The 27,929-nt window shown below is 40.0% G+C and overlaps 1 protein-coding gene across 6 annotated transcripts in view; it reads left to right on the top strand.

Moving 5' to 3' along the window:
• The window catches only part of TRERF1 (transcriptional regulating factor 1), a 98,258-nt gene that overhangs the window by 27,661 nt on the left and 42,668 nt on the right, over positions 1-27,929 (top strand). For all 6 annotated transcript variants that reach the window (XR_014944573.1, XR_014944574.1, XM_015857362.3 and 3 more), the window contains exon 2: positions 76-131. The gene's annotated coding sequence lies outside the window, so the exon portion shown is untranslated. The remainder of the gene's footprint in view (positions 1-75; positions 132-27,929) is intronic.

The raw sequence follows: 27,929 nt of genomic DNA, 5'->3' as shown, positions 1-27,929 counted from the left end.
ATTTCTTGAATTGCTTATTAGTCTTTTGTTGTAAGGTTATGGAGTGGTATTAATGGACTTTTCCTTTTGTTGCAGATGGAATTTTGTGACTGGCTGGATTCTGAATAGGGCAAGGAGATGTGTCTGATAAGGTAAGAGAGAGGGTAAGATAAAGATCTTACACAAAACAGACTTACTGGTCTTGCATTCTGGTTGAAGACAACTGTTTCGTTCCCTGTCAAAAAAATCTGTGAATAACTGAGGTGCTTATTTGTACGTTCTCTGTTGCTGATCCTCAGAGCAGAAATCATTTTGGTTCTTTCTAGTTTCTGTCTCACTCCTTTCTCCAGGTGGATTGATGTACAAAGTCTAGACAACAGAAATGCCAGTCTTTCAGGCGTGGGTTTAGCCAGATTGGTTATACCTATCTTAGCATTGTAGAGCTTTCTTTAAGTTACAAGTGAGGTAAAAGCCTTTTTGTTTAGGTTTGGGATTTTCCCTCCTTCCCTCAGGATATTTGAAAAGTAAAAAGATCTTTGAGCTGTTTTAGCTTCTATACTTTGAAACTTGTTTTTCCTGTTGCAATATTTTCAAAATCAGATTGTTTTTATTAAGATAGAATGTGTATGAGTTAAAACCTCTGGGTCTAAGTGTGAAACAAGAATTTTCTGTCACTGTTGTTCTGAAGGAAGCAGTATGGTTGCTGATTTATAATAGCAACATTTAAAAGAAAAATTGGAGTCAGATAAAACCTGAAAGATAAAAATTTTCTGGTCCAGATGCTTCCACTGGCAGAGAGGTCTAGATGTCTTTAAATCTGGAAATGTTGGAATGACCACACTGGAACAACAAACGGCTGAGCATAGTCGTAGCATGATGCAGGCACTGTTTTTCAACTCACAGTCCATCTAGCTTGTCACTTACCCTGCTCATTCATTTATGTATTTCATTTTGTCTCCTGTTGTCCTGAGCTCTGTGTAACTCAGAGGCCTCAAAATCCCTATTGTTCTTTGAGGCTGTTGGTTGGAAAGCATAGTGAAAAGAGCTGAATGCATTATGTCATTACAAGAGGATCAGGACTAAAAGCCTTTTTCCTTTGATTCAGAGGTTTAGCTCTTGTAGCTGGACTTGATTTATTTTTTTTCCATTTTGATTTTGTTTGCTTAGTGGAGTTACCGTTTTGGAGGGTGGCTACCCAAGCAAGAACTGAGAACTGAGGTGGCTCTTAGCCCAGCATGGAGTGTGCAAGAATCAAAGGCTCGCTTGTTTCTTAGTCTTCTGCGAGTGCTGGACCTTTTCTTCTTTGTCCATTCAAGCCACACCCTTTCACACCACCATTGAGTTGCACTATGAATATGTAATTTAATGGCTCAGGAGGCCACCTTTGAGTAGTCAGTATGCACATAGCAGGTAAAATACAGCTCTTCAGGTGAGAGGTCTGGCAGTCTGCAGTGCTATTATGTAAATGCATACCTTGCTTGTTATGTAAACCATCTTCTTCACTCCCACATGTTGGAACTGGCCTACCTATATTCCAAGAATGGATAATTACATCTGCATTCAGGACTTCTTAGAGTGTTCAGCTCAGCTGAACTACCATCCTCTCACGTGTTGGCTACCAGTGTCACCATGATGGTGACCACAGCAATGATGTTGCTGTGGCCCATGCGCAGCCAGTGTGTGGAGTCAAGCATGAATTAACTATGAATGCTTGTGTTCAAGCTGGTTTGGTCTAGCAAATTCTGTTGATTTTGGAAATGATTTCATTTTTCTGGTGTGAATGCAGTGCTTTTGTGTACCCTACTTTTTCGCTCAGGTTGGACTGTGCCTCAATATTCAGCTGCTTGCTTTCCTAAGGTATTGCTCCTCATACTTATTGGATGGATATAACTCATTCATTTGATCTTTTGTTTAAAGCATTGCTCTTTGCTGCAAAGTGGATGTTCATGAATCTGTGCTCTTTAACCTGTGCAGTTTGATATGTTTTTTTTTAGTTTTTTTTTTTTTTTTTTAACTTGCTCTCTCCTTATCTCATAAAACAGCCACCAAGGGACCTTTGCATCTTGAGCCTGTTCTGCTGCTCAAGGCGTTGACACCTTTTCTCACCATGGCTTTATTGCCAGCCCCAGGCAGGTACAAATAACGAGTAAGGTCCCTAGAAATCATAGAATTGGCTTTGAAATGAGATTCTGAGAGAGTGAAGTTAGCACTTCCCGCTGGCTCTCGTCTTTTACCTCTAGAAGGCTGCGTCCTCACTTTGTGTGATACTGTTTCAGGGTTGAAATTAATCTGGAGCTATGAATGTCTGTGCCTCGTTCTCTTCTCTTGGCTTTCAGAGGGGCTTCATTTGTTCCTTCCCCAGTAGCCTGAGGCAGAGAGGTGCCACTGTTCTACTTCCTGTCTTCCTGCCTCACTGGAAGAAGTGGATGGTCCTGTTCAAACTCTTTCTTGCTCAAGGCCACCACTGTCAGCAGTTCTGTGTTCTAATGTATATGTAGTTGCATACAGTTTTAATGGATATTTCCTAACCTGTTCCCTGTTACTACTCCTTCTGGTGTGGTACTGCTGAAACATTCACAAGATCATCATGAGACATGATGGGCTTGTGCTTTTGTTGAAGGATGCCAGAGCTGTTACGCAGCATATTCTTTTCCTTCTCCCATATTTCCTTGTGACCTTCTCGCTTCCTTCCAAGGATCCTGAGGCCCTTGTGAACTGCAGGGGTAGTCTGATAATTTGGATCATAAACATAAAATCATTCTATAAGACCTAATCTATTTTCAGAGGTACATCTGTGAGATAAAAATGGCTTTGATCATTGAGACAGCGTTGTGTCATATTTGAAAGGAAATGACAAGGAAGTAACTGTTACCAGGCCTGCTTTCACCTTCCGTTAGCTTAGACCTGATGGATTGCTGCTTCAAGGTCGCTTGTCTTAACAGTTCCAAATTAGATTGCCAATTAATATTGATTATCTGAAAAGCAGTGTGTTGATGTATATTATGTTATTAATAGCTGGGGCATGCTGTGTTAATGCATTTTATAGTAGCAATCTGTTTTGCAAACATTTCTGGTTGTTCTTTTTGAATGATTCTTGGCAGTGAAAAACACCCATTTAATACATTGAGAACTACAGTATCTCACTGAAGTGTTTATGTTGGCTTTTTTTTCCCCTCCATATTTTGGATGTTCTGTTCTTGTTGGTTTTTTTTACGGGGAAAAACAAGTGGTTTTGATGAGACCAGGCTGAGGTGAAGTGAGAGAATGATTTCTGTCTAATCTTGTTGGTGCAGTGTAGTTTCTTCTTATGTTAATGCATGTACGTGCAGAATTTTGGCATCACTTTTGGATTAGAATTACTAATTTCCTTTGACACTGCTTATGAATATTTTTGTCTCCTTAAAAGACATCTTAGAGAAGCATTCAAAGTAAGAGAGTTTGAATAAAAAAGTAACAGGTATTTTGAGTTCCCTTTCTTGTGTTATTTGGTTGTTTTGTCACAGTATGTGGAAAGTACCTGGAAAGTACAGGGAGGAAAATGGGAAATCTTTCATGCATAAGGAAAAGCTTCTAAATAACTAAGTTTTGGGGGGAGAAAATATCTACATAGGTGTAGACATCAAGGTAAATGCTTTTTCCTTTTCTTTCTCTTCCAGAAAATTTGAATATTTGCACAACTTGATGTTGCAAGTTGTAAATACTTAACGCTTCTGAAAGAATAAATTACTTCAGCGCCTGACTGCGTAGATAACTGTCAGCTTCAAAGGATGAAGTGAGTTAGAAGGAATGTCTGGAGAACTCAGGGCTGACTAATATTAGGCAGAATACAGAAAGCGAGAGAATACATTCAGCTAACATAACAGAGGCCTAGTTATAAGTTTCTATATAAGTTAAGACTAATTGTGTTATGAAAAGCAAATTTCTGTGGTTCTGCTTTTAAAGTGGAATACTCACTTCCCCCTTCCTGTCTCTGTTGCACTAGGTTTCCCAGGCTTGCTGTTATAAGATCTGTGCTTCTGTAAACATTCAGATGGACAATTGACCTATCCAATGTTTCTCAAGCTATGTTTATGGCAAAGGTCACCTTTTGCTGTAGGGTATTCACATGATGAACTGTGTGGTTCTGTAGGATGCAGGTACCTTTGTCTGCAGTCTTGATCAAACAGCTAAGATAAACTGAAATCGGCACTGTGAAATGCTCAGTCAAGCTTTGAGGCTAAAATGGAAAGAGCCATTTCACTTTTTACTTGAGAAGTGAACTTATCTGAAGTTCCCCTCTGAGTACATAACAACAAACAAAATGGAGTGTAATTGTCGTTGCACGTTGGATTGGGTTGCATGTTGCCTATCTCTTGCTGCCCTGGCACCATTTCTATCACTTATGTGGCTGCTCATTGAGCCAATGCAGGGCACTAGGTCTTCTCCTTAGAGTTATTTTTCTGGTCTGAGTCCCTGAACTGTGTGCATCCACTGCACTGACAGCTTGACCAGAACCAGGAGATGTGGTGTGCCGATCGAATGACCTCCACCTTGGGGTGGGTGCTGTGTGCCCACTTTGTAATATAGGTGTGAAAATAGCACTGGAAGCCAAGAACTTGTAACTGCAGATCTGCTAATGACTACCCTGTGGTTTGGGGCAACTCCCTTGGTCCTCTTTGAGTCAGCTCCCTTCAGTAACGAGGGGATAATACTCCTTTGTAGCTTATTGCTGAAATGATTGTTGTGTATGATGCTACAAGTATCAGGATCCTACCATGTATAATTACTGATGGCGCAAAGAGGCCTCTCTCAAATCCTGCTCAGAAACCCGAGCTAAAAAAAATACAGAAGGTTTGAGGGTTTGTTTTTGGTGGGGTGTTTTTTTTTTACCTCTTCTGAAACAAATCAGATTAATTCTCGATACTAAAATGTTAACCACCAATACCAGCCATCTGGACCATGCCCTCCTTGCCTTGCCTTCTTCCTCCCCACATCTCTCATGGCTTTCTACTCTTCATACCATTCTTTTCCTAACCAAATTAAAGACAGGGCTCTGGGAGAGTTAAAAGGGAAATTTTAGTTGAGGCTTATGGTGCAATTCTAGCAGAGAGGCTTCGCTGCTGATGTAGAGAGATAGGGAAATGTTCTGCTTTTTTTTTCTTTTTTTTTCTCTAAAACTCATTTTGGGTGGAGTCTGCAGTTTCCAAGCTCTGGCTCCTCTTGCCAACCTAAAAAGTGCTTGAACAAAAGGGTTCAAAAAATAAAATAAATTCCAAACATTCTAAAAAATGTTGGGGAGAATGCAGTGAAGGAAAAGTTGCAGAATTCACATTCAAGATTAAAGTTAAAATTCCCTAGATAATGAAAGTAAAGGAGAATATTAGTTCAGGTACCCAGAGTGAGAAGATGGTTACGCTCTGAGAATACCAGCAGTTTGCTCACTGTTAGTCTCCCACAGAAAATGTTCTCTCTTGGCTCATGATTGATCCTCAGCGTGGATTCCTGTTCCTGTTGAAAGAGCTGATGCCTTGAGAAGCTGAGCCTTGCGTAGTGAAGTGGGGAGTGGGGAGGCAGCTCTCAGTGTCACTTGTCAAGTGGCAACCTGCCTGCAGCCCCACAGGCCAGCCTCTCAAGCTGCCATCTTCATTCTCAGCCAATGTGCCCCAAAGTGATAGGGGCAACTTGGCATTTGTGGACTTCATGGATGTCGAGGAATGGGCTGTAGTTTTAGAAGATGTGTTCTGTGGAAAACGTTTATAGATGTCTGTCCCCAGAGTGAGACTCTGTTACCATTCTACCTGTCCTAACTAATGCAGATCATGAACCCTCACTTGGTGACTTTTATGGAAAGACTGTAGCTTCTGTTGTTACTTTGTAGAGTTGCTCATTCTCAGCTATAAATGACAACATGCAACATGTTGCAGTTGTAAATGACACTCATTTCCCTCCAGGAGAGTAACAGAGGTTCCTTTTTTTTTGCGCTTTATAAATTCTTGTGTACTTTGTTGGTAGCAGTAGAGTGTTTTGCCAAGAATGCAGCAGTATGGCAGACTCTTTTGTCTGCTTATCCATAAGGTGAATGTAGTATAATGCCTTGTCCAGGTGTCCTTGTTTAATGGAAGTTGCTGCGAGCTGAAAAGTGGGGAGAAGATCTTAGCATTACAAGCTATTGTGCTTAGATGTGCCTTCAGCAGTTATTTGGGAAGTTCACTTCATGTCCCTCAGCTAGCCACACAAAAATATGAGTCTCCAGGAATGGTTATTAATAGAGCAGCAAGCCTATGGCGTGCAGTCTGTCCTGGGGTACTGGGAAGATCCTTAAGTATCTTGAGCTGAGGTCATAGAAGAGCTTTAATGGTGAACTTTGGGTTTAATGTTTCAGTAGTGCACGGGGAACAGCTTCTGAAGTTGTCCTTCAAGAGTTAAACTGGCTGGCTTTGCTGCAGAGATCTGCACGTGTAATGTACAACATTGCTACAACTGGGGAAGATGCAAATGCCAGAGGAATGGGACACGGCTTTAGTCAGCTGGGTAAGATGAAGTGTTTCTTGAGGATACTGCATTTTGCCACTTTGCTGCTGGTAAATGTCTGAGCGTACTGCACATCGTATCAATTAACTGTAATTACATAGAGGAGATTTATTCTGAACTCTTCAAATTGTTTTCTCTGCCCACCAGCATCTTTTTGGGCTTAGTTTTGACTAATACATTCCTTATCTTTTGAGTAAACTTTTGTAGAGACATCTAGCCATTTTGTCACTAAGTCACTGATAACTTTTATCCTCTTTGATAAGCCAAATACGCTGACTCTTTAACTCTTAATATAAAATGTGGTGCTATTTGTTTTTCTGAATCTTTAGCTATTCTTGTGGTGTTTTCTTTTCTTCAGTGAACAGAAGAGAAATGCATGTTGTTCTTGCTGCTATTTATCTTAGATAATGCTCTCCCTCCCCTCCCGCCTCATACAAAATCATGTTCTTATCCATCCAGTGGCTACATTTCCTTGCTTAGCTGCAGGATTGTGCAGGAAGTTCTGTGTCTGGATTGTGCCTGCTATGACCCGCAGGCTTTTTACAGGATTGTTGCCCAGGGGTATTTCTTGTGGTCCTCTTTTATTCAAGTAAGTTTGTAACTTTTGCGTTATTGCTCTACTTAAAACCAGTTGCTGTTTGGGTAAACTATTCCTAAACAGAAAAAGCTTTTACCAGAAAGTAACTTGATTATATTATCACTCACTGTTACTTGAGGTTGTGTGTTCTGTGCAGACAAGTGACTTCACGCCTTCTTTCAGATCCTTGGTCAAGGCAAAGACTAGCATCCTCTCAGGACCTCAAAATAAAAAATATGAGAGGAAGCGGGGTACATGGTGCCATTAGAGATAATGCATAAAGGATTTTGACTCCCAAAATTGAACTGCTTGTACTTTCTAGATGGGGTTTGTGTGACCATAATTGCATCTTTGGATTCTTTGTTTTAAATACTGCATATATGTGGGGGAGTAGCTGTTTTGTTTTTGCTAAGTAGCATTTTCTGGAGAATTGTATTCCTGCCACTTGTGTTCTTTTTGAAGGTAAAAAAAAAATCATGTTGATGCTTTTATTTTTCCGTCTAGTTTTTTGGGTTTATGTGCCAGACAGTTGCATAGTAGCATCAACTAGTAGTCAAAATGTACAGTCTCATAAAGGCCTGGCTAAAACTAAATGAATAGCTCTCAGTTTCCTGTGGTGGTGGTTGGGGTTTTTTTTTGTTTATTTTTTGGTGTTTTTTTGGTGGCTTTTCTTGGTCTGTGTGCTGCTTACCAATAAGGAATAGAGGAACTTTTTACATGTGAGATAGTGTTATTTCCAACTTTTGTACCGTTGAAGTAATTTTGTTAAACAGGAAGGAAAAAAGTTAAACTTCAAAGGGAATTTGTCTGCAAAGTGTGCAAACAGGGCTGGGTTCTTTTTTCCTCTTCCATTTTATCAAGAGGTAAAAAAGCTTGTTGCTTGAGTACTTCATTAGCCTTTTGCTTTCAAATGCTGAGCCTTAACAGTATGCTACTCTAATGAGTCATTTTAACGATTGCCTGTGAGTACAGTACTTGAATACCTCATAGAGATTAAAAAGGTCAGTGCCTTTGTTTCCACAGGGATGTTTTACACAGCCTCTTTTTATGGATCTCACTGCCCATTTGCGACTTATGGAATTTGCCCAGGAAGTCTGTGGGAGCTGGAGGGGTGGAACCCTCCATCTTTTGGTGGCTAGGGAATACTCTTCTTTGGATCTGTCTTTTGCAGACTTGGATAGTTTTTACCGAGGTAGCGGTGTCACTTCAATCCTCTTCATTTCTGGTTTGAAAATGTGAATTCCAATTACATGCTGCTTCTTATAAAAGGAAAAAGATACGTTCACCGGCCCTTTTCCTAGTCAGTGTGTTTTAGACAGGCAAATGGGTAGACTTCTGTGCCCTGCTTAAACTTCCTCCAGATTCTTTAAACTGACAACTTGGAAGCAGAAACTCTCCTTTTTCTTTCAGCTTTCCTCTGCTAGTTTGCATCTTCAAAAACAAACCAAAACAGGAAACAACAGCAAAACAACAGCAAAAATGATGTCCTTTTTGTAGTCTTAAGAGAGGGCAATGAAGTCTTCTCTGAGAGTGTCCTCTGAATTTGAACTAGTTATACCATCACTCTCACTAGTAGATCTCAATTGAGGTAGAACTTTGACACAACACTTAGGATATCCAGCAAGCTTCTACTGAGTGAAAAACATGCTTAGAGTATATTTGTGCAGCTTCTTGAACACCTTTTGCCTTTAATAAGATTTTGGATGAACCTTGCTGCTTAGAAACTTTCCATTTATACTGCAAAGCCCTCAAGGGGATTCTGCATTCTTTCTCTAGCAATAGATAAATGCACATACCATGGGTCACATAATTGGAGAGACCAGCTGTTCTTGAGTTTTGGGTTGAGTGTTGGAGCTGTGTGTATTTTCTTGTTTCTATCCAATTTCTGGGCATGGTGTGAGGGAATGAAGGAAGTAGGATGGCATGCTCTGAATACCCTAGTGAAGAGAGGAGTCCTGGTCTGCTTTGTGTTTTTAGCACTTCTTGAGAGAAAAAAGGAGGCGAATCCTATTTTGTGCTTAGTAGCTTCAAGATACATAGGGGTTGTCTGTAGATTAATCTGAAGTTCAACCAGCAGTTTCTGATGAGGCCTGTTTTTGCATGAGGTTTGGGTAAAAGTAGCGGCTGTCATTTAGAAAAACCGGTGGTTAATGATGAGGTATTATCTTGTGTGACTAAAATACTTTTGTTGAAAAAAGGCTGAGGGTTGTGTGTCCAGAGGCCATGGTGATGGATCTTTGTGTGAGAATCAAATAATGTTCTTTATACACTAGTGAGTCATGTACAGTTTAGGAGCTCTTGTGATGTCTGCAATGTAAAACAAGTTTATGCTCATTTGACCTGCCTTCTTTTCATATGTGATTTTGGTTTTCATTACTGGTTAAATTTGAAATCACTTTCTTACTCAGATATTACCATAGTATTAAAATGTTAATCCTTTTTTGTTTGCTTGTCCTTTCTTCTGTATATGCTTACACTTCTTATTAAAAAATACAATTGTGCAATTACATCAAAAGTGTATCCGAAGAATAGCTGAAGACGAGAGAAAAAGACTGACCTATGTTCTTTTTCTCCTGTTTAAAACAAATTGAGACTTTTGTGATATTTGACTAGCAGTCTCTTGCATATCCAAGGATATTATTTTTAAAGAACAGATCCTGAGTGTATTCTTTTCATTTGAAAGGGGTTAATATTAGCTTTTCGTACTCAACTAGTGTGGCTGTTGTCTGGAATGTAAAAGCATAACCACATAGATTGTCGTTGGGAAAATGTTTTCTTTTGTCTAGGTAGTTTCCTTAAGAGACGGTGAAATTATTCCTTAACGATTTAGCCATTTAACATTGGGAAAATCTTTGGAAAAAAATAAAAATCACACACAAAAAAACGTTTTGCCAGTGACTAAAAGAGAAAAGAGGAGGCTGCATTTTCTGCAGTTAAATGTGGGGCAGGAAGTGCAGGAGCGAGTGTTGATCAGACATGTTGAAATGCAGAATGAATGTGGGAAGGTAGGGCATGAGTTCTTCCTACGGCTCCACCAAGAACCAGTTACTTCAACTTGACTGTACCTCTGAGCTTCCACCTGTGTGGAATGAGTTAGAATACAAGCTTCAGATCTACTGTGAAGGTGCTAAATTAGTGCTTTCAGAGGAAGATCACAGAATGCTTTGAATAAAGCTTTACAAAGTGCATAGTGTTCTTACTATTAATACAGAATAGGTTGTGTGCATCTCTTAAACGACAAGGAAAATGAAACGTGCCAGGTCTGTGTAGCTAGAGAAACATTTGTTCGTTGTTTTGAAATAGATGGAAAGTGCAGATGGAGAAGGGAGAAATGAATCTAGATATGGAGGAAAATTCCCATGGACTATCATAAATGGGATTTTGAACTCTGTTGTCTTATTGCCTCACATCTGTGAATCTTTTTTATAGATGACTGAGCCAGCCTTTATGAGCACGATGAGGGTGAACACAGTGCTCACCAATGCAGAATAATGTATCACTAGAGGAAGCTGCTGCTGAAACATCTTATTTGAAGAAAATGTGACAATCCAGGAACTATTACAGTCCTTCTCTTAAATAGGAAATAAGCCTAACCACAAAAGACAAATGCAGTGCTAAGTGACTGGCTAGAACCTATATTAGAAATTTGGTGTTTAAAGAAACAGTCTCCTCTCCGTCATTTTGATGATACTGGAAAAACTGCAAAAAGGCCAATATGTAACCTGCCAGCAGAGTAACCACTAGCAGCATCTTAAGCTGCATATCCATGGTAGGGTTTTCCTTTCAGGCAACGGCCTCATCTCCTAAGCCCAGTAGACCTGAGGCTCAGGCACGTTTTGTAGTGAGGAGAGATCTGCCATTTCTTCCTGGGACAGAATTGTGCTTGTTCTGAGTTTCTCTGTCTGCCTGGCCTGGTCTGCCTTATGCAAACCCAAGCGTGACACTTGAAAAGATCTCTTGGTTTGTTTGAAGCCAGCTCATAGCGAATGGGAAGGATTACCAGGTGGTTGGAGCTGCTTGAATTTCTGTTATATTTTAGTTGGTAACAGTGAGGTGTGAACTTCCTGTGAGGAGGTGAAAATTGAAAACCCTGCCTTTTTCTTGCTTTGGATACCAGTGCACTCAGAAATGAAGAAGTTAGTACCTTTTGACTTAATGATGTGGATTGAAACAAAAACCCAAACCTCTTAATCGGAGAAGTGAGTCCTCGACTTGGCTACTTAGGAACTGCTACATGATGATCCTGGTGCTCTTCTGATAGACAAGTTGGACATCTTTTGAACTCTTTAGCTCTGACTAATTGAAACTAGATGATCATTGTGGTCCTTTTCAACCCAGACCATTCTATGATTCTAATTAAGCTTTTTAAAATATATGAGCTATGGTAAGTGTGTTGTTAGCTAATCAGTTAAATATTCTAGGCAAGGCTTTGTGGCTTGTAATTAGTCTGCTGTTAAACTGGGGTTCAGTGAATAGTTGCACTGGTTTTAGCAGTGCTAACCTCAGGAGATATGTTGAAACTTTGACCTTTGGTAAAAAAAAGTGTAAGTTCTATTAAACTTTAGCCCAGGAAATGAACACTTCTAGATTAACATTAGTGTTAATGTGCCCTTAATAAATCCATGTGGGCTAAACAACACTGGGTACTTGGGTTTTGATTCAGTCCTTGCTCTTCAAGAGTCATCTCAAAGTCTGTAGCATCAGCTGACTTCTGGATCCTTTGACACTGGGTTCAGACACTTCTGCTCCTGTACCTGGTTGTGCATGCTGCTTTTTTAGCACAGTGTCACAACACTGGTGCCATTTGTCTAAAATATATATTTTTTCGCCTTTTTGTAAGATTACAAAAGCTAACTGTGTAAGTACTTTGGAGCCATAGCCTGGGAAGCACTATGTTCTGACAAGCTGTGCTCACTTAACTTCAAGTATGTGTTTGTGTGTGTGTACATAAACAAGCATTTTTTTTGTACTGGAATAATAAGTATCTGATATGATAGCATAGAGCAAAAGTTTATTATGCATATACAGATGAGATAAGTTAACTCGTTTAAACTGTATTGTAGACACAGTGCCCCTGCATTTGAAAAAGTTTCATGACTCCGTATAACTATATCAACATGTTTCCATAGTTAATTTCCAGCCTACAATTATATTATCTTTTGTCTAATGGAACATCATCATATTAAGTAAACTAATAACCATAATGCTAATGTTGCTGATGCTTTATTAGGTACTTTAAAGAAAAAACAACAACAACAAAAACAAACAGGCAACAAACCACAATCCCGCATGCACTTCCCAGGATTTATTCTAACTCATGAATCTTTCCTGAGTGGGAAAGTGAAGGCTGCATTTGAAATGCTGCATCCAGTGGTCAGAATGGAGCAGTATACAGCAACATGCTGTACTGTTGCTTGTCAGGACATAAAATATATGCTCTTCAATACTTTTCTGTGAAGAGGAGCAAATTTTCTGCTGGGATTTGTATTGTGTGTGTGTTATGTCTGTATGTATTACACAAATAGAGAAATAATGGCACTGAGTATAAATGAGCGATGAGGCAATGTAATTACTAGCAAAGGGGAGGGAGAAGTAACTACAAGCTTTTAGTTGGAGGAACTGAGACAGAATTGTTCCAGGATCACTAATAATCATGCTAAACAAAGTTACTTCTTGTTAAACTTGAAAATGCCACCAAGGAGCAGGGGTATGGTAAATAATGGTATGTTCTTTGTCTCACATGAGATTAATTCCCTTTTTGTATAGACTTATTTGAGTAGTACATTGGCACAGACCAGTCCGCCTCTGTATGTTATGCAGAGGGAATGACTTAACTATGTTCTGGAGAGCATTTTACATTGGGAAGAAGTTGGGGGGGTTATGGTTAAGCTAACAAAATGCAGACTCCTTGTAATGCTACTAAAAGACTGGATGCAGTCTTTGGACGCAAAAGCAGAACGTGTACTGTAGGAGTATATAGTATTACCAGCGTATAATAGCACAAAATCAGTACTTGAATGCTGAGTCCAGTACTTGTGTGCCTGCTTTAATAAAAAATGCTTAGAAAAACCAACACAGATTTTCAGGAGGCTGAGAGATTGATTACAGTTGGAAAACCTGTTTCACTCTTAGATTTTTTTTTTTTTAATTTAAAAGAAAAAAAAAAGGCCTAGCATGCCTACTTAAAGTGAAGTGGCTGAGCTGTATTTCACAAATATCTATAGAGGAGAGAGAAAACACAAAGCTTTCCAGTTTCGTAGGAGGAGGTGTAATGAGACTGAATAGCTGAAAGTTGAAACCAGATGAATCTGGGCTAGTTGTAACACACAAATTATTAAATAGGGTAAATTACTCACTGAAACAAATCCTTCTGAATGTGAAAGATTCCTGAGCGCGGTGCTCGTGAGTTGGATCTAGATGCTGTTAGCAAAAGGGATTATTGCTGATATGTATGTTCTGGTCATCAGCCCATCTTGGGAGGAAGGTCAGATGGATGGTCACTGTGGTTTGTGCTGCTTTCAGGGTCTGTGGGAGGGATGGAGATCACCGGATGCTGTGCAGTGACATACTATCCAAGTCTGATGCTTTTACTTATTACCAGGACCAGGGTGGTTTGTTTGTTTTGTTGTTTCTTTTTTCTTTGCGAAACTTACTTGCTGCTTTCAAAAGGAGGAAAACGGACATCTAGTCCTGCCTATCTGTCCATGTGGAGGGGGGCATCTGTAGTTAGAGCAGGATGAGTTCTGTGGTTGTTTGTTTTCAGGAGGATGAAGGGACACTGTCAAATGAAGTTTTGCATCTGTACAGATATCTTGCTGGAGTAGAACCATTCAAGTAGAATGGAAAGCAAAATGAAGTATTGAATGTTCTTTGTAAAACAGCAACTACTGCTTCCCTCAGACAAACTTACGATCAGGTACTTCATGTAATTTTTGCTTGACCCTTTTGGGAAGTAGGTGTATCTGTGTGGGTCGTGGAAAAGTAAAACCTAATGCACGAGGAATCCTCCACCTATTAGAATGAATCTGGATTACCTATGTCATTCACAACTATTATTTTTTTTTTTTAAGTTATTTTATTTTATTTTACTGCAGCTGTTTGTTTACATATAGAAATAAAATTTGTCTTAATCTAATCTAAAACAGAGGAATGTTTCCATCACTGTGTCAAGTCTTTGGCATAGTTTGTACAATAACCACTGCCCTAATTTTCCACAGAAAGGCAGAGGTCACACTACTTGAGTTTCCTGTCTGCTTCTGTGTGTTTGCTTCTTCAGGTCAAAGCAGCAAACACAAGGTAGAGCTATGCAACACTGTACACAAGCAGTGAATGGAAGCTATGAGTTCAGTATTATTTACAGGGATAAAATTAAAACTCGTGCACAATTTGATGTCTGAAATAAGTGAATAGCACTTCCTGTGGCTGCAGTGATGGTGCTTGTGTAGAAATCTTTATACTATGTTGGTGGGGGAGAATTTCAACAGAGAATTTGTATCATTTAAGGAAAAATCAGTACCTGTTGCACATAGGTTTTGTTTCACTGAGTATAAGGATCTTGGTAAGAATGGCAGAGAAAATGCCACTGCCTGTTTTGTGGAACTGTCTGCTCTTATGACGCATATTTAGTGTGAATTATTTATGGCACTTCATTGTAAATGGAGTGTTCTGTAGTATATTTGTAAATAATGAATTCTTTATGACAGGACATCTGTATCTCTGCTCTGGGGATCCTGTGTTACAGAACTGGTTTTCTAAATATGTTTTATGATAAGATAGCTATTCTTTTTTCCAGGCTGCCGTCTAATAAAGTATTTTGTATTCCTACTCTATTATCCATTTTGACCCTGGCCTATAAATGATGTATATAGGTAGAAGTTTATGCAGTTCGAGAGTTGACATGATGTTAGGTTTACTTTATAATAAGAAACAGATATCCTTAGCCATTCTGATTTATTTTTTTATGCTGTGTAAAATTAGGTTAGTGAAAGACTTGTGCACCATATAAATTAAGTTTTCTGCTTCTAACTTTTCAGAAGCATACATTTTTATAAGTAAACAAATCATTTCTGGCAGTGCCACGGGTTTGTTGAGGTAATGAAAACATGAAATGTAGTATGTGGTTCAGAATGGCCATAAAAAGATGGGCAGGATTGCCTGTTTGTCCCACTTTGCAATTTTAGAACTAACCTGTTTGGTTGCTTATCTATATGATTTGAGTAGGACTTACTTGAAAGCTTAGTCTATGTGAGGCTCTTCTAACAGGAAAGTAGTGAAACTTCTCTGGATTTTTAAGATAGTCAGTGGGAGTGCAGAGTGTAAACCACCTCCTGTGTACATTCTGCTAAATGTTATTGCTGGACTTTATATGTCCCTCTTGGATACTGCTTGCCAAGAGGTTGCAGAAGGGACTCCTCTACCTGTTCCTGTCTGCCATTTCCTGGCACAGTACAAGTGAGTGGTGTTTGCATGCCTGTAAGTGCCTCTGCAGCTGAGGAATCCTCTGTTGTCATCTGTCTGTGGTTTAAGAGGAGGAAATGTTCCCTACAGGGGAGATTTAGATTGGATATTATGAAGAGTTTCTTCAAGGAGAGTGTGGTCACTCATTGGAATTGGCCCAGAGAAGTGGTGGAGTCCCCATTCCTGGCACTGTTTTAGAGATGTGTGGCTGTAGCACTAAGAGGCATGGGTGAGGGATAGGACTCTATGTAGAATCGTAGAACATCGTGAGTTGGAAAGGACACTTAAGGATCACCACGTCTAACCCCTGACTCCACACAGGAGCATGCAGGATACTGTTGACCTTTCTGGCTGTCAGGGCATTCTCTTGACTCTTACTCAACTTGCTGTCAATCTAGACCCCCACATTCCTTTTCCTGGGGCTGCTCTCCAGCCTCTCATCCCTCAGTCTGTGTGTATACCCAGGGTTACCGCTTCCCAGATGCAGAAACCGGCTCTTGCTCTTGTTAAACTCCACATGATTGGTGATTGCCCAGCTCTCTTGGTAGAGTAGGTTGATAGTTAGACTTGGTGATTTTTCTCTGATCTTATGACCTCCCATGTGAGTGCAGGGAGGGTACAAAGGAGAAGCGGCCTCCTTGGAGGACTGCTGTTCTGCAGCCTCATGGAGGGTCCCTGGGGAGCCACCCTCACCTGTGCTGACTCATCCCTTTGGGTATCTGTAACGTCGTTCATGTCACTGAAATGATCCCGGCTGGAAAATAAATATATATATTTATATAATTGTACTACAAGGAAGCAGTCTGCAGGTTAGTCCATTTTGCTGCCCTTCTGTGTTTCCTGGTTTACAGATGATCCCTGCCAGCTGGGTAAAGAGTGCAGGTAGCTGCAGGTCAGGGCTGAGGTGTCTCTGGAACAGATCTCCAGTGGGGAAAAAATAAAACTGAAAAAATGAGCTTTCTTATTTTATTTGTATTATTTTTGCAAAGAGGAGGGAGGTGTCTTCCCTCGAATCACCTGGATACCCCACTGCCATCAGTGCGCAGTGCTTGGGCAGGCAGCAGGTAAGCCTGGTGCCCTGCTACCCACCCATCTCCCACCCGTCACTTCTCTTACCACTTTATTATTTTTCCCCGTAACAATTCCTGGAGACTCAGTGCCAGTAATCAGTCGTCAGTTACTTGGTCCTACAGCTAATGCACTGCTAAGTCCCTTAATTCCTTCAGAAGGAGGAACAAGCTGGTGCTTGAAGCCTGTCTGCCCTGCACTGCCGCAGTTGCCTAGCAGCCAGTGGGAGGCACGGTGAGGAGCATGCTCATCCTGCGCTGAATCATCTGCAAAGAGACATGAGAAGACAGTTATTACTGGTTATGCTCGTTAACCATTTTTGTCTGTCTCTTGCATGCGTGTACACACGTGCATGCTCTCACACATGCACAGTTACCTGCCTCTTGTTTCTTACAAGCTTTTAGATGGAATTTCCTGCATTTGAGCAAAGCACTGAACAGCTTTGTGCAGCATAAATGTAGGTGGCAGCTGGCAGGGCTTGGCCCATGCCATCGTGAATGCACAGCATAGAATGGCTTGGCTTGGAAGGGACCTTAAATGTCATCCAGTTCCAACCCTTGTCCCCTGTGTAGGGTCACCTCCTGCTAGACTGAGCTGCCAAAAGTCCTGTCCAGTCTGGCCTTGAACACCTCCAGGGACAGGGCTTAAGTGCACTCTGGTCTCTTGAAAGAGCAGAGTTGTTGAGATACTTCAGCTGACAAGGCTCTGGTTTTGCATATCAGCTTCTAAAATTTTTCCCATTTTTAGTTACAATGTGCTTAGTGCTTCTGCTAACTTTTCCTTGAGGTTTCTGAGAGTGGCTCTGCCAAGCTGACTTCTGGTAGCATCCTTGGCCTGCTGCTGCCTCCCTGTGCTGGGCACAGTGGGCTCTGGCTATTAGAGCAAGGAGAAGGCTGTGTGTGCCCTGCTGTGGCCAACCAGGTACCAGTTGGCTGGAGGTTTGAATGGGTGGTGGGCTGTGAGCTGAGGAGGCCAAGGTGCATTTTGCATGCTGAGGCAGTGCACCTTGGAAAAAAGCACCCATGAGTGTTGGGTTAGGAGGGTGGATGGGGATGATGATACTGTTCTGTCTGTCCGGTTCCTCCTTTTTCCCCGTCCTCCCCTCTGATGGACTGCTCACAGTATTTCCTGTGATTCTGGTCCAGTCCAGGCTTTGAACAGGAGTCGAATAAAAATGAGTACTGTCTAGAGTGATCTTGTCTGTGGATCGAGATGTCATTTGCAAAATTTCAGTTTTGCTCCAGAGGGTTTTCTGAGGGTTTGAGCTGGAGGAAAAAGGGATCGGGAACGTCTGAAACCCCAGTATACTGAGTTAAATTGCTCATCTTGCCAAGGTTGTAAGCACCAGTACTGTTCTGGAGCAAGGACTCTTTTCAAAGGGACACAGCTGCAGCGTGCCCAGTGCAATGAGATCCCTCCTTGTTTTCTTCTTTCCCCAAGAACCTTTACTTCTGACTGGCACCTCTGACTTCAGTGCAGTGAACGATGAAAATAGAGAACCTGCTGGGTGCAGCAGGCAAATGATAGCTGGTTTCGTGTGTCGTTATACCTTTCATTTTAAGACAAGTTCCTAGATGGCAATGAAGCTAGAATTAGAGGATCCAGCTTATGATTTATATGAATAAATACAGTGGATACTACTTAGATTTTCTTTTAAAAAGGATAATTGTGTTAATTTGCTTGAGACGCAATTATCTCAATGGGATTGATTTGTTTAATTAACTTGGGATGCCTGCAGGTTAAACAGTGAATATAAATAGGAGGACAATGGGGAATGCATCATTAATGTTTGTATTGCAGAAGCATTGACTCATATGTAAATGAAGTGCTGAAAGCCTGCCAGGCAAAGCTAGTTCTGGTGTGGTTTCAAGATACAAAAATCTCTCATGCTGTCATGCAGAACATGGGGTACGTACACTTAAGAATAAGTTGATGTAGAGTGTGTATTCCAATATGAATGACAAAAATACTTTGCTCCCCTTGTGAACACCTTGTACGTGAACACTTGTGAAACTGCAAAGGGATAGAGGCTGAAGGAGGCCCATTCCAAATGTTGCAAAGACAACAGTATCTTTGGATCATCTACACTGGATCTAGCACTGAAGCCTCATAGTAAAGCTTCATCCATCTTCTTGTTCCCAGCTTCCTCTGCTTTACTGCGTGGAAACACCACTTTGGACTTCTGAAGAGGATTAGGAATCCTAATGGACCAGTTCTGCAACCTATGTTTGTCCTTTGCCTGCCATTCAGGAGGGCAGTACCAGATACTTCTAAGTGCTGTTTTTCCTAAGGTAGCAGCTATGTTGAAGCCCCACTAGGGAAATTCTGAACCTGTTCTGTTTGATTCTGCACTATGGAAATCTTCTCCCCTGCAAATCTTTCTCATACAATGTACTCATTGTCACAGACTGTATAAAACTGTTATCTTTCTCTGAACTTTTTTAGGTCTTTGTCATAGCTTGCAGCAAAAGATGGTGCAAGTTGAGCAGTGAATAAAAATAAAATAAATAACAAAGCACAACCACAGAACCAAACCAACTAAACAAACGTACACGTTTCCTTTTAGCTGCTGTAAGCATATTGCCCTTTCAAAGATGTCATTGCTTCTGCATGCAGAAAGTATACAGGAGTGCTGCAGTCTTTTCTACGCTTCTTTGGTGGTTTTTTTTATTTTGTTTTATTTTTTGGGTTTTTTTGTGTGTGTGCGTGTATCTCAGATATTGAATCCATTTCCTTCTGTGCAGCAATCTTTTTGTCCCTAATTATTCTTGTCTCTATTTTCTGAATCTTTTACTACATCTGCTGGTTCTTCATGAGATCAAATGATAAGAGCAGAATGCAGCATTCTGGGAACATGCTACTGATTTGTGCTGCCGCACAACAGCGTTGTTAGTGTTATCCCTTAGATAATCATGGGAACGCTTTCGTCTTTAGAATGGAAAAAGAATGTTTCTCAGCTGTATCTTTTCATATCTAGCAGTGATTTTCTTTTATTTGCTGAACACTTGATTCAGATATTGAGTTGCTCCAGAAGTGTTAAACCCAACAAGTACTTTACTTCTTTCATTTAAATGCACTTTGCTTTTTATTGATCTGGACTAGATTTAATTTGCCCCTTGGCCTGGCCTTGTGTGTTTCATCTGGAATTCTTTCCAGTTTTCTGATTTTGAACAACTATAAATGATTTTGTCATCTGTAAGTTTCAGCTGTTCAGGATTTTTATGGTGGGATGGGGAGAAGAGGAGGTATTGCCTTCTTTCCAGTTTGTTTAAGAATATAAGAAATATTGCTTTGCCTATTGCAGAGCCGAGGATGTCCCCTCCCCTCCCTTGATCTCTTTTTGCCTTATTGAAAGCTATTTCTTCTGTTCTCATATATTTTGTCTCTGCTGCTTTCCAATCTACATAAATGCTCTCCCTAGTAAGACTCAATTTTCCTAGTAGCCTAAAAGGATTCTGTCAAGTATTGTTTGCAAGTCAAATTCATAGCCTTTTAAAATATGTACTTACATTGACAAGTCCAAAATACTCATGAGCAGTAAAGAAAAAAGAAGAAATTCTGTCTCTGTTGAAGAAATTTTGCTTGGGGAATTATATCCTGCTGAAAATATTTGAATTACATGCATCAAATCTGTAACTCATGCAACTTCAGGACATTATTGCCTTTGTTTGCATTGCCCTTTGTCATGTCCTAAGCATATTATTTATGGATAGACCTTTTTGAATGCAGAGAACTGTTATTCTACATCTTTAAAACTATTTCTAGTCACTGCAATTATCTTGCTCTATTATGTGTCTACCTGAAGGAGGCTGGTGGTTTGGTTTATCTGGGGAGGTTCTAGAAGCTGGAATTCCTCAACTTTTCCCACCCCTACATTCTGCCTTCATCTGAGAAAATGCCATCCATGTCACTTGAAGGCAAGACATCTATATTTAGACCATTTGTGAAAATACTGGAATCCTAGGGGAAACATCATCTTCCGTCCACCTGGCCAGGTGACCACTGAGGGCTGGTACCTTGTTTTCAAGATAGACTTTTGACTCTTCTTGGTCTTAACGTATATACTGTTTTGCTCAAGCACGTGGGAGTCACAGTGCTCACATTCACATAAACATTCAACAAATGTTGGGGAATGTCAGTGTATGCCGTTTTTTCCACATGAAGGAACTCAGTGACACACCTTTGCTTCATACGCTCTTCCATGTCAGACGCCATTTTGTCAGACTGTCTCTCTGCTGCCATCTGTCACACAGCAACAACATGGAATGGAGTGTTGTTGGGAAGGCTCAACCTCTACTGCCCTACACCAACATCTGCCTTATAGTGGACCAACATAATAGAATAAGGGGCATTGCTTTTAGAGCAGGCCTCATAAAATATATAAGAATTGATGGTTTTTTTGACAGTCTTGAAGCCTCTCCTCAGATTCTTTTGATTTGGATTTTGTTTATCTTTAAATTTCTTATAGCATTGAAGTATTAAATAACTTAATTCTGCAAGGCCTTATTCTTTTGTTTTTACCACAGAAATGGCTTTTTTCCCCTTCTTTTTTCCTGTGGCACTTTAGAATCCCACATCTTCAAGTAGAATTGAATTTGTCTTGCATTTGTTTTCTTCTTTATATTGTTGACATTGAGTTATCTACCTACTGGGTGCATTCTTTTCATACAGACCATTTAAGATGTCACTGAGGTAAAGTACTCCTGCTGGTTACTTTCCATGTGGACCTAAAAATACCATTCTGAAATTGAAAATGTTTTTTTCCATATTGTTGTTCAAGGATTTAAGTATTTTATCCCTGATCCACCGAAGTGCAGAAAATAGATTGACTGAAAGGCTGACTATCAAATGAGATTGGTGCATGTTTTAAATAACTTTTCACATTAAATCTTCAGAGAATTTTCTCCCTCTATCTACAGAAATGTCAGTGAAATTTATCTTAGTCCAAGTTTTTGCCAGGAAGAAATCTCAAAAATGTGTGCAGTCATTCCCTTCACCCTGTTCTGAGTTCTTCGCCAAGTTGTGCCTCTTCTCCTTTCCCTCGGGTGCCTCTTCCTAGTGCTGCTCATCCAGATGAGTTTAGGCTTGAGATAGACAGACACATCTGCTTTCATCAGCCAGCTGTTACACTGGATTTGTATGTGCAATAAACCTACTTGTTTATCACATCTAATTTATAGAGATGGAGGATCTTAGCACTACAGAATATTCTGTGCGAGGAGAGGCTGCTACAGTTAGGAATAACTAGTTCACAAAGTAGGACAGAGCTGTTTTTACAGGAAAACTCGCTCTATTTTGCATCTGTTTCTTTGAGTGATGAGTGGAAAAAAAAAATCATGATTTTTGCTTTTAATTCTGTGAATTCCTGTAATGTTCAGAAAAAATGTGAATAGAATTTACAAGATTATTGCAGGATTATGCAATGGACCCATATCTGTGAGCAGTTCAGGAAAAAAAGTCACTGTTACTTGTACTGTCACTTAAATATGATATGAAAGAGAGACGCTTCCCTCCCCTGCTTCCTGCCTCCTTTTATGTTCTTTGCAACGTGAATATACTAACATCTATTTGAAAGCTATTTTTGTTACCTAGGCCTTCTCCTTCATATCCACCTCAGAAGCAATGTGTGCATCCCAGCAGCATGTGTTTGTTTAATCTAAGCAAAACTCATCTAGATAATCTGAAGAGCAGGACCAGTTGTTTGCTTGAAAAGATGGTGGCATGTAATTGTTTACCTCACCTGTTAGGTAGGTTTTTTTTTATTTCCAGATCCAAAAGATAATTTCCAAGGAAATAGCAGTTTATAATTCACATAATATTTGCGTCTGTTCTCACTTCAGCCTACCTTGTGCTATAGCAGAGGAAGAAAAGGAAAATGGATATTGGTCCTTGTTCTGCAGTGTGTTGAGGGCCCTTGACTTACCCTGAGGCAAATAAACAAAACAGATAGATACAATAGATATAGCAAGAGTAGAAATATATATTTTTTTTTTTTTTTTTTTTTTTTTTTTTTCCCCTCTCCTTCAGCTTCTCACTACTTCTGGTTTTGCATAGATATGATGGAACTGTTGTTTTTGAGTGTTAAATAATATACATACTTATATAAGAACAAGCTCTATCCCCTTTTTTGTGGGAGTGGTACTGGGTGCTGGGATTTTTTTTCTCCCGACATATGACAGCAGCTTTAGGGGCTGATTCTTGCAAAATCTCTCCTTGCCCGGTGGGAAAGGCCACGCTCGATGCCTTGTACCTTGTGCTGGAGGTGCTGCTCGGCCTTTGCTGCAACGATGGTCTGATAGTAAACACAGCACTTTGGTATGTCCTGAGGTCATCTTAATTTGCGTATTTTTAAAGGGTGGCTTGGGGTGGGTGGGCAACTTTACTTGCCTGGGTGTTTGGGTGTGGGGTGTGTTTGGGGGCTGTTCAATTGGGTTTGTGGGTTTTTTGTGTTTTAGTGTGAAATAAAATTCCAGAGATGTCGGTCTTGTAATTCTCCAATTTAAGAACAGAGAAGTGTTGGGCCTTACAGATGCTTTTGCCTACTCTGCATTCTGTACCATTGCACTTACTTTGTTGCAAACTACTTTCTTGTAACATGCAGCAGTATGTTTCTTGTCTTTGTTGCCATTTCAGTTTATGGTCAACTGCAAAATATAGGAGAGTTAATACAAGTAGTTATGTGTTACAATTCTCAGTTTAACTTGATCAGTTAATTTCATTAGGCTTCTTTTGCAGTCAGTAACAGAGAGGCCCTTCTTCAGGGCAAGGAATTTGACTTCAGTGCTCTGGGCTACCTGCTTTTCTGGGAACTTTTTTCTGTACATAAGTTGTGTGGGAAAGGAGCTAGGAGATATATGGTTTAGTGTTTTTCTGTAGGTATGGTAAAGGGAGGATGGTTGGACTAGATGATCTTGTAGGTCCTTTCCAACCTTGTAATTCCATGATTCTATCAAACCTGGAGGGACAAGCCAGCTGGGCTGGTGGTGGTATCAGTGGCATCCTGTGTCCAGGGCTGTCGAGTGGGACATCTTCAGAGTGAATAATGAAGGCAGTGGTATGAAATACTGGGTAAGTAGTTTGCCTGGTGCAAAAAAGCTTTTACAGCCAAAAAAAAAAAAAAAAAAAAAAAAAAAGAAAAAAAGAAAAAAAAGAAAAGAAAAAAAGAAAAAGCACTTGGATGAACATTTACATCTTAAGACAGTATATCCTTGCATTTCTTCTGTGAATGCAGTATGCGTTTGTGAATTGATCAAAAGACAAAGTCAGCTCCTAAATCTACTCGCTGTTAAGAGCAAAATACAAACTGAAACTACTCAGTCAAATGGTGTGCAGTAAGTAACACACATAACTTACTCCTTTTGGTGAAGTGCTTGCTTGCATGTCAGCATCTGTGTAAACAGATCCTATTTCTGTACCACTAACACCTGTTGATAGGCATTTTTTAGGATATTAGAAACTGTCTCAAAACATTCTGCCAAAATGTCCAAATTTGAGATTTTTTTTTCTTTTAGGTATTTATTTCTTAAGTGAACTGATGAGCTGGAGAGCAGCGGATTTGAGATACTTTATGTGCTTGTTGCAACCTCATGAATTTCAATGGATGGAAAGTTTGGGATATGGCATGATTTGGAAAAGTGCTGCTAACAGAATAAATTTATTTTGTTTCCATTTTAAAAAATGAAATGAAAAATTGCACAGGAGTCTTTCCCTATGATGTTATGTTTCTGAGAAGTGTAACAGCTGAGACAGGGCTAGTAGCTGGCTGATGGAAACACAGCATGGATGAGTTCACTCTCAGTGCAGAGAGGCTGGGAGGAATAACATGGCACAATTCTATATGATGCCTTCTGCTGAGCAAGCAGGTCTGCTCTTTATCCCTGGAGTTTATGGCTGAGGACTTTCTTCACTGCAATAGTGAGAAAAGCTGTGGGTTCATTAGCTGAAGGGGAAGAAGGACGCGGGGAGTGCAGCACCAGCTTGTGCCTTGCTCATATGAGTAGGGCACAAGGTGGTCTACAGGGGCTTTACCTTCCACTATAGATGCAAGGCTTGTCCTTGGTGAGCTGCTCTGGTTTCAGGGAGATACTTCAGCTGCCGTTTGGAGACGTTAATTGCTTGTATATATTGGTTTCTCCCACGCGTGTGCTTCTCCACTTATCTTCAGCACTCCTGCTGTGCACCTCCCATATACTGCTCTATCTGCAAATAATAAAAACGGTGCTGAATTGGTTATGGCTCTTCCTCAGTCTGACTGAGATCAGTGAGAGTGGACTTGCTGAGCATAAGAGACAGATTTCTATCTCTAGTGGTCACGTCTTGGTTTTGAGGGCAGAGAGGGAGTTTTTGTAAGTTGCTGTTGAAATGCTGAGTATCTTTTATGAAAAATGTTAATTCTTTTTTTGGGGAAAAAAAAAGACCTATTTTAAATAGTTCTTTGAGGTAATTGTCCTTGACACAGAACTTTTTATTTTGTTAGTTAGTTTTGAGTCACCTGGTCTTTCTGAATGCGCTTAACATGACTGTTGTTCGTTTGTACTGTTTGTTTCCTGACTAATTATGTAAGTTAACAAACCACTCCAGGGTTACCTTTGCTTTTCTTTGCTTTAGAAATTGCACCATGAAAAATGCGCTCATTGGGTTGCCTGCTGTTAAACTAAGAGCCATAAATGAAGTGGTTTCTAATTGAAATATAGCAGAACCACAGAAGCGTTACAATTAATATGCTGTTTTTTCTTTCTTTCTTCCTTTTTTTTCAAATGTTGCAACGTCTTTTTCTAAGACGATGTAAGTTTTTCTTCCCCCTAGTTACACTTACCTGGAATCAGTCACTTGTTACTGAACCAAGTACTCCAGAGCCCTGTTGGACATTCATAACCTTTTGTACATCTGCCTACCTTTGAAGCTATTAAAGTTTCTTTGTGCTTTTCTGGATAGCTGAATGTTGCTACAAATAATACCAGAGGCTGCCTTTTCACCTTTTTTATTTTAAATTCTTTCTTTGTTTTCTCCCTTATTTCAGAATTCACTTGTAACCAAGTACATTTCGAGACAAGAGTAAGGAAAAAGTATTTTGTGGGAAAGCATCCGTGTGAGCATCTTGTGATCTGCAGGCAGATGTTACTGTGAAATGATTTGCTGTTTTTGACTGGGAGGGTGGGCACATTTTGCCACTTGTGTTTTAATGGAATACTCCATCTGCTGTCTAGCCAAATCTCTTTCTGAGCGTGAAGATTTGTGCCAAATGTAACATTAAATCAAGAGAAAGGAGGAGGTGTATTTTCTTCAGTTCTCCCTAAATGTTAAAACCCGATGTATCTGAGAGGGTGGGTGAATTCAGCTCTCTTTGTGTATCTGCTTCCCTGCCTATTTTAAAACAGCAAATAAGTGTAATTCTAGTTGGTTGCTAATTTGGAAACAGTCAGGTTTTCTTTTTATTTGTTAAATGACTGTTTTGGTGTTCTTCAGTTAACTAATTTGGTATTATCTACTGTACTCAGGGTGTTTCCATCGTGGACTACCTAATGTGTTGAATTCTTGCCTCTTGTGATGAATATTACTTTTCCTATTTTTGTAAAGGCAGGTGGTATGCCAGTAAATGTATGGTTTGTTTTTTTTTTTCTTTTGTTCCAGTGTTAAGGAGATGCAGTATGTCACCCATTCTTAGGATTCAGAATTCATAATACTCATACACTTTCATCGTCTGTAGTTATATAATTTTTAATGTCCTGATTCTGCTTATTGGCATGATACTATTTAGTTCAGATACGACAGTCATGAGTCATTCAGCGAGTTGTTTGATTGATATGGATGATGTTTTTTAAAGCATCATGGGAAGGAATTGGAAGAACGCTCTTTTCTTACTCATTCACCAGACTTAGGAACAGGAGCTACCATGTTCTTCCCTTCTACATGCTGATTACAAATGAATAGATGCTAACAGCCCCGCAAGGCTGGAGTTAGCCATTTGTGGTGAGATTTTAGGCACAGGAGCGGAGTGAAAATACCGATGTCTGTCAGGGTTTTCCGTCTGACTTGAAATCTTAGAGTTTTGGACTTTCCAAAAGACTTGAACTCACTGGCAACAGTCACATTCTGAACTCCAGAGCAAGTTCCTTCTGACCTTAGCCCAACACTCAGGAGACTTTATTCATTTACAGACATAGCTAAAATTACAGTAGAAATGAGTCCAGTGTCTTGGTACTGATTTTATTTTTCATTGAGCACCACCATGTTGTTAAAATCATTTAAGAAGCTCAGAAATAGATGTGAGGTCTGGTAGTAGTAGGGAAAATGTTGAGATGGCATGAAGTAGAAACCTCATGCTGACTAGGTGTTCTGTGCTTGGGAGCATCTGAAATATGCCCATCTCTTGCACGTGTGAAAGACCTAAACCTTTGGCAGCAGACCATTAAAATCACCTACAGAGTGTTAACCTATCAGTTTTACCCCGGGTTAAATGAACTGTGTAATCCTCTTGAGAATTAAAGTTACATTCAGCCACAGACTGTAGAGCAAAGCTGTGTAGCTGCTGGAGATGGAAAGGATGAGCAGAGTACACTTGCTAGTCTTTGGGCTGTGAAAACTGTGGAGAAGTAGGAGCATTCTCAAATCTTGCCTTTCTCAGTCAATTCATCAGAAGTCTCAAATGAGAGAGATCTAAGGTGTAATCATCTCAGGATTTTATGATTTAACTAGTCCTATGTTTTCTGGAAACAATTGCTAGTGATATACATAGCTTGAATTTGCAGTCCAGGGATGCTAAGAACATGGCAAAAAACAGTGCTCTTTTGATAACCTTTGGTCTCATGACAAAGGAGGAAGCCTCATCTCTGAATCTTCTGTTGAGACTATTTGATTTTATAGTTGTTATATTTTCTGGGTACATCTGCCCATTGCTTATTAAAAACAAACATGTTGCACAAGTTGAAATAACATTGATGTTCAGGCCTAATTCTAGCATTGGAAAGAATAGAAATGTTTGCATGTCAAGCATTAGGAGGTAACTTTAAATCATACGTGCAGTACTTAAATTGTTTGTTGGCAGTCCTTGTCCTTTTAACTGAAGCATGATGATAAGAAGTCTCTGTTGCAAGATGAAGGAGCACTTCTATTACAGAAGGTTTTCTATACATAGTAAAACCCACCCATGATATTGTAGCCCTCTTCATAAGGTCCCTGCTTGAAGTTTGTGTCAGATGTGACTAGTGTTTGAACATTTACCTAACATTCATGCAGTAAATGTGGGCTAATGCCTTCCTCATTTAGAAGTCTTAGGGGATGGCTGTTGTGAAATGCCCTGGTGCTACACTGGGGTCAGTCTCCTCGTGTGTCCCATCAA

The sequence above is a fragment of the Coturnix japonica genome, chromosome 3 (assembly GCF_054131305.1).
Source record: "Coturnix japonica strain WE chromosome 3, WE-NBRP24, whole genome shotgun sequence".
NCBI lineage: Eukaryota > Metazoa > Chordata > Aves > Galliformes > Phasianidae > Coturnix > Coturnix japonica.
This window is presented reverse-complemented; position numbering and strand designations above follow the sequence as displayed.